The 6,415-nt window shown below is 48.7% G+C and overlaps 1 pseudogene; it reads left to right on the forward strand.

The window, feature by feature from the left end:
• Nucleotides 1–290: 290 nt before the first annotated feature.
• LOC101541506 (RING finger protein 10-like) lies at nucleotides 291–2,627 on the forward strand (annotated as a pseudogene).
• Nucleotides 2,628–6,415: the final 3,788 nt, after the last annotated feature.

Below are 6,415 nucleotides of genomic sequence, written 5' to 3' on the forward strand. Positions count from 1 at the left end.
CCGCGGTCCCCGACGCCAGGACAGCCAGCCCTCTCCCCTGCCCCGCGGCGCTCGCCAACCCTCGCTCGCTGCCCCGCGCCTGCAGCCGCTGCCCCGCCAGGCCCGGCCTCCCGAGCCCGGCCTCCACCCGCTCTCGGCTCGCCCCCGCTTCTCTGTCCCCCATTCGAGAAGCCGAGGAAGGAAACCGGGAAAAATGTCGCCATGAAGGCCGAGAACCGCTTTCGCCGCAGCCCCCCGCTGCCCCCTAATGCCGGGAGCCTGGGTCCCCGCCGCCGCCGAGGCCCCCGTGGATGCCGCTGAGCTCCCCCAGCGCCCGCCACCGCCTCCAGCATGGACAAGAACAGCGGCTCCAGCAGCTCCTCCGCCTCCTGGGGCAGCAGCAAGGGGCAGCAGCAAGGGGCAGCAGCAAGGGGCAGCAGCAAGGGGCAGCAGCCGCCCCGCTCCGCCTCTGCGGGCCCGCGGGCGAGTCTAAACCCAAGAGCGATGGAGAGAACTCAAATGGGCCCAAGCGTTAGAATTGCAAACGTGAACCTTCCTATCGCTCCAATTCACAGAAAGGCAAAACTTTTAATGAGATGCCTCCTCTGAGGGCCGGCGGCAGCACACTCTTTAGCTCTTCTTTTAATGGTGGAAGACGAGATGAGGTAGCAGAGGCTCAACGGGCACAGTTCAGCCTGCCCACTTCTCTGGTCCTAAGAAGATCAACCTGAATCACTTGTTGAATTTCACATTTGAACCCTGTGGCCAGGCAGGTCACTTTGAAGGCAGTGGACACGGCAGCTGGAGGAAGAGGAACGAGTGGGGACATAAGCCTTTTAATAAGGAACTCTTCTTACAGGCCAACTGCCAGTTTGTGGTGTCTGAAGACCAAGACCACACAGATCATTTTGCCGATCCCGATACCTTAGTCAGCTGGGACTTTGTGGAACAGGTGTGCATTTGTAGCCATGAAGTGCCATCTTGCCCCATATGCCTATATCCACCTACTGCAGCCAAGATCACCCGCTGTGGACACATCTTCTGCTGGGCCTGCATCTTGCACTATCTGTCACAGAGTGAGAAGAGTTGGAGTAAATATCCCATCTGCTATAGTTCTGTGCATAAGAAAGACCTCAAGAGCGTGTGGCCACAGAATCAGGGCAGCATGTTGTCGGTGATACCATCACCATGCAGCTGATGAAGAGGGAGAAAGGGGTGCTGGTGGCTTTGCCCAAATCCAAATGGATGAATGTCGATCATCCCATTCATCTCGGAGATGAGTAGCATAGCCAGTACTCGAAGTTGCTCCTGGCCTGGAAGGAGCAGGTGTTGCGCCGGGTGGTTCAGGAAGAGAAAGTGGCCCTTGAGCGGCAGCTGGCCTAGGAGAAGCACACCCCCGAGTCGCTCTTCATCGAGGCGGCCATCCAGGAGCTCAAGACCCAGGAGGAGGCTCTGTCGGAGTTGGCGGAGAGCGGAGGGGAGGTCACGGGCGTTGTGGCTGCTCTGGAACAACTGGTGCTGTAGCTCCCCTGGTGAAGGAGTCCGTGTTGCCACCCGCAGGGGTGTGCCAGAGTATCTGTCTGCTTTCCATGAAGAAACCCCCGACGTTCGTTCCCTGGGCTCTCCCCGTTCTCCTGCTCTCCCGCTGCTAGAGGAAGAGGAAGCACTGTTTGAAGCGCAACCCGAGGGGGTGTCCGAGGCCTGTGACGGCTCGGAGTTCGCCGATGACAATCTCGGAGAGGAGACCGTTTGTCCTGAGTCCAGCCAGCAGGATCCCCTCCCGAAGCCGGGATTCACCCCCTGAGCAGCTCTCCCTGTTACTACTTTCACCCAGCGGAGGACGGGCAGCACGTGTTCCTGCACCCGGTCAACGTGCGCTGCCTCGCGCGGGCGGACGGCAGCCCGGAGCGGCGCCTGGAGAAGACCTCGGCCACGGCGGTGGAGATCGCGGCTGCTCCATGTCTGAGGGTGTCCGCCAGCGTCACAGGTACCCCTCACTTGCCCCTCACCTGTGAGTTCAGCATCTGCGAACTGGCTCTTCAGCCTCCCCTGGTCTCCAAAGAAACCCTGGAGAGATTCTCGGATGACGTCGAGAAGAGGAAGCGTCGGCGCCAGAGGAGGCTCGGGAGGAACGCCGCCGGGAGCGCAGGGCGAGATGGAGAACAAGAGACAGGGCACGTGCCCAGAAGCCCACACTCCCCTGGAGAATCGACAGCGGTTTCCTGCCTTCAGGTCGTGTACCTGCTCCTCCGATTCTGCCCTGGGTCCCACCAGCAGCTGGAGCCATGGGCGCTCTCTCCTTTGAGTAGGAGTCCAAGTTCCCAAGCAGACTTCCTGCGGACGCCTCTGTCACAGGAGGTGACAGGCAGGTCCTCACTCTGCGTCCGGAGTTTGGAAGGGGACTCTCCCTTCCCGTCTTTTGCCCAGATGCTGAGGGTTGGAAGAGCAAAAGCAGACGTGTGGCCCAGAGCTGCTCCAAAGAAAGATGAAAACAGCTTAGTTCCTCCAGCGCCTGTGGACAGCGACCGGGAGAGCGATAACTCGGACCGTGTTCCTGTGCCCAGTTTCCAGAATTCCTTCAGCCAAGCCACTGAAGCAGCCTTCATGAGACTGGACACACCGGTGAAAAAGGAGGAAAGAAAAGACAAAAGGAAATAACATGGAAAAAATTTTATTATACGATGATAAAATTTAAGTTATTAGAATGTATCTTTACTGTTATAAGATGAAGTAACTGAATAATTGTCCAGATTATTTCTAAGGACTTCTGTATACACTCCAATCTTATAAGAGCTGATTTATATAAACCCACATAATTAACAGCTACCTTTTGAATTGGCAATGTATTTTCACTAAACAGCCATCTAACTGAAGTTTGAAGGACTCATTTAATTTATTCCCATGAAGCATTAGCTGTCAATTCTGAAATGTCTCTGTTAAAAATTTGAAATTGTTGAAAATTTTCTAATATGTCATTATTATCAAGTTATTATTGAAATTAAATGTCAAACTGTAAAGTATAAACTATATGTAAAAATTGACAATTATTCTTCATGAATTTTCTTTGTTGGATATGACTTTTTGTTATTTTTCATAATAACCACAAAAATTTTCCAGTTTTAAATTTAAACAATATGACCTAAAATTTGAGATTGGAAAGCATAGAAATTGCTTCTTTTAATTTATATTCAATTTGATAATTAATTGTCTAAATTCTCTAACAACACATTTTACTGAAATTGATATGGTTCTATAGAGACCTGGCTTGATGGGAATTGTGAAACAGTTGGAGAATTTTAATTGATAGAACAACAATTTATACAAGCTCATTCTCAAAAAATGTTCAGGTAACCACAAATTATAATTTTAGTAATTTCTGTAATGCTGTTTAGAGAAATGGGATGACCATAATTGTTCTTCTTTTCCGAACTTTCTTTGTAAAGTTAACTCTTTCTGCTTACATCACTTATCACTGTATCACTGTCATCCCATTGTTCATCGATTTACTCAAGCGGACACCAGTAACGTCTCCATTCATCCTAGCCCTAAGATGTTAGCAGCCTCTTTTTACTCGTCTTTCCCAACATTGATGCAGTGGAAGCTCTTTCAGGGTCAAGGGTATGAGACCCATCATTGTTACTGTTTTTGGCATATCGAATATGCCACGGAGAGCTTGCCAGGCTCTGCCGTGAGGGCACGATACTCTCAGTAGCTTGCCAGGTTCTCTGAGAGGGAGAACTAGGCTGTAAGAGGTCTTGTGGTGACAAATGAGACTGCCTGCTTCTGGAAGCTTTGTTTTACAGTCTCTGGATCTTTGCTATTGATGGGATTACACGGCACCAGGGGCAGTTTATGGGTGTGACTGCCTAGCTACTGGAAGATGGGGGATCTGAGTGGAGGAGACCCAGTCCCGATCTGAGCAGGCTTGGAGATCTCAGCCATGGGTCCCACACACCTGGGTTCCTCTGCCGGTTCCATCATGCATGAGGCTCGTTGGAGCATGTGGAGAATGGCCTTGAACATGGCTGTGACTGGGTTTTGGAGGTCTTCGGCTGCCTGGGCTCTGATCTGGGCGGGGAGGGAAACTCAATCCGCCCCCCTATGAGGTGCCCCTGTGAAGACAGGCATGGCGGCAAGAGACTCCCCTTAGTCTCCCCTTGTTAAAAATGACCATAATTGTTCTTCTTTTCCAACTTTCTTTGAAAAGTTAACTCTATCTGCTTGCATATATTGGAATATTATTTTAGGTTTAGAATATTTAATTATACCATTTTCTGATCATGAAGAATTTAATTTTCTTTACACTACTATCAAAATCTTGGGCTCCAGATTATTTGAATTAACTAGGACTAATTTCAGTTGTGATGTGACAGGTAAGTAACAGCTTGCTTGTATTTCATCAAATGCTCTTCAAAATATTGTGATAGTAACAACTTTACTGATTTGCAGTAATGACAAATGTCAAAATATGGATATTATTTGATGAATCAATGCTCATGGTCAAGTTCGTGTTGACAAGGACACCAACGCCACCAACGCCTCTGTGGTCACATGTTCCGAGGAACAATTCTTCTCCAGTGTCGAAGATGGCGTGATGTGATTGATGTCTTCTTGTTTTGGTCAGATCAATGATGTCGTACTTGGTCTTCTGCACTTGTACCATCAGGTCCTCGATGGATGCTTCTGATGCCAGTGACCGTGCATTGAAAGTACAGACAATCATCTTAGTCTTTCTTCATTTTGGCAGTCTAGTTCGTCCCCGGTTTTTTTTTCAACCTCTCCTTGCTCATCTTTCATAATGCTGCCGTATTGGGGGCTCTTTCGGTGTCAGGTGAATGAGACCAATTGTTGATACTGTTGTTGGCATATCGAATACGCCACGGGTAGATTGCTAGGGTCTGCTGTGCGAGCGGGATACTCTCAGTAGCTTGCTGGGCTCTCCAAGAGGGACGGAGGCTTTTAGGGCAGCCTCCAATCGCCCTTAGAGGTATTACCATGGTTCACATCAAATTTAAACCTATCAAATATGTTGCAGGAACAATGGGTATTAAGTTTCTTATGGTGTGTCGCGTGGCCTCGAAGCGGCTGAAGAGCAGCCTGTAGCGTGGCAGTGGCTGGGTAGTTGATGTAGTGGGGGTCGGCCAGTGAGGTATTTATCTGGCTTGGGTAGGGTGGGCGTCTGGGTTTGACTCCTCCCTCAGATGCCGGAGATTGGAGGAGGCAGACAGAGGATCTTGTTTCCAGGTCTCATTGAACCTAGAGTTCAAGGTCACAAAATTCTGCTTACCTGGTTCTGCATGCCTTCACTCAATGGCAGTGGCTGAGTAGTGGATCACTAGAATGGGAAGGAATGGGAGTGAAGATAAACGGTTGGCAATTACACCACCTCCGATTCGCTGATGACATCGTTCTCATAACACCAAACATTAGCCAAGCGGCACAAATTCTGGCCGACTTCGACCACGAGTGTGGAAAGGTTGGATTGCAGCTGAATCTCAACAAGATGATGTTCATAAAAAACTAACTGGTCCCTGAAGCTCCATTTGCTATCAATGGAACGAACATCTCCGAATGCAGCAGCTATGTGTACCTGGATCAAGAAATCTACATGAGGAATGACTTGGTGCCAGAACTGCGCAGGAGGAAGAGAGCAGCATGGAATGCCTTCAAGAGCATTGAAGAAGTGGTTAAGAGAATGAAGAACCTCTGACTCTGGGCACATCTTTTCGATTCCATCATTCTTCCTGCAATAACATATGCCTCAGAGACTGGGCCCTACGCAAACAGGATGAGAATGCTATTAGGGAATCACAAAGAGGAATCGAAAGACCTATGCTAGGAGTATCACGTCTTACTCAAGTGAGAGAAGGAATCCGGAGTTCTGACCTCAGTCGACGGTCAAGAATCAGGGACGCTGTCTTGTTTGGCAAGGCATCAAAAATCAGATGAGCCTGTCATGTAATGCGATTCAGAGATGACCGCTGGACAAGAGCTGTTACCGACTGGATTCCACAGGACGTCAGAAGACCTCGTGGCCGCCAACCAACTAGATGGTCAGATTTCTTTGTCTAATCCCTGAATGAATGATTTGAGACTCTTCCTGTGTCTGGAGCAAGCAGATATCATTGGGCTGCACTAGCACGTGACAGGGACAAATGGAGACGTTACAGACGCCCACTTGAGCAAATCGAAGATATATGGGATAACAAGTGATAACAAGTAATACAAGTGATTTGATGAATGATGTACTGAAATGTATCAGCCTTTAAGATATTAAGTTAAGTTAGTCAATCTCATCTTAGGATGCAGAAAGAATTGACTTAAAGCAATTTTGTGATAGTGGAACTACAAGGTTTCAAACATAATATTAAAGAAAAAAAGAAAAATATTAAATATATTTAGTATAATAGATTTTCACAATTGTAAAATTAACAAC

Source organism: Sorex araneus, chromosome 9 (genome assembly GCF_027595985.1).
Source record: "Sorex araneus isolate mSorAra2 chromosome 9, mSorAra2.pri, whole genome shotgun sequence".
Taxonomy (NCBI): Eukaryota; Metazoa; Chordata; class Mammalia; order Eulipotyphla; family Soricidae; genus Sorex; species Sorex araneus.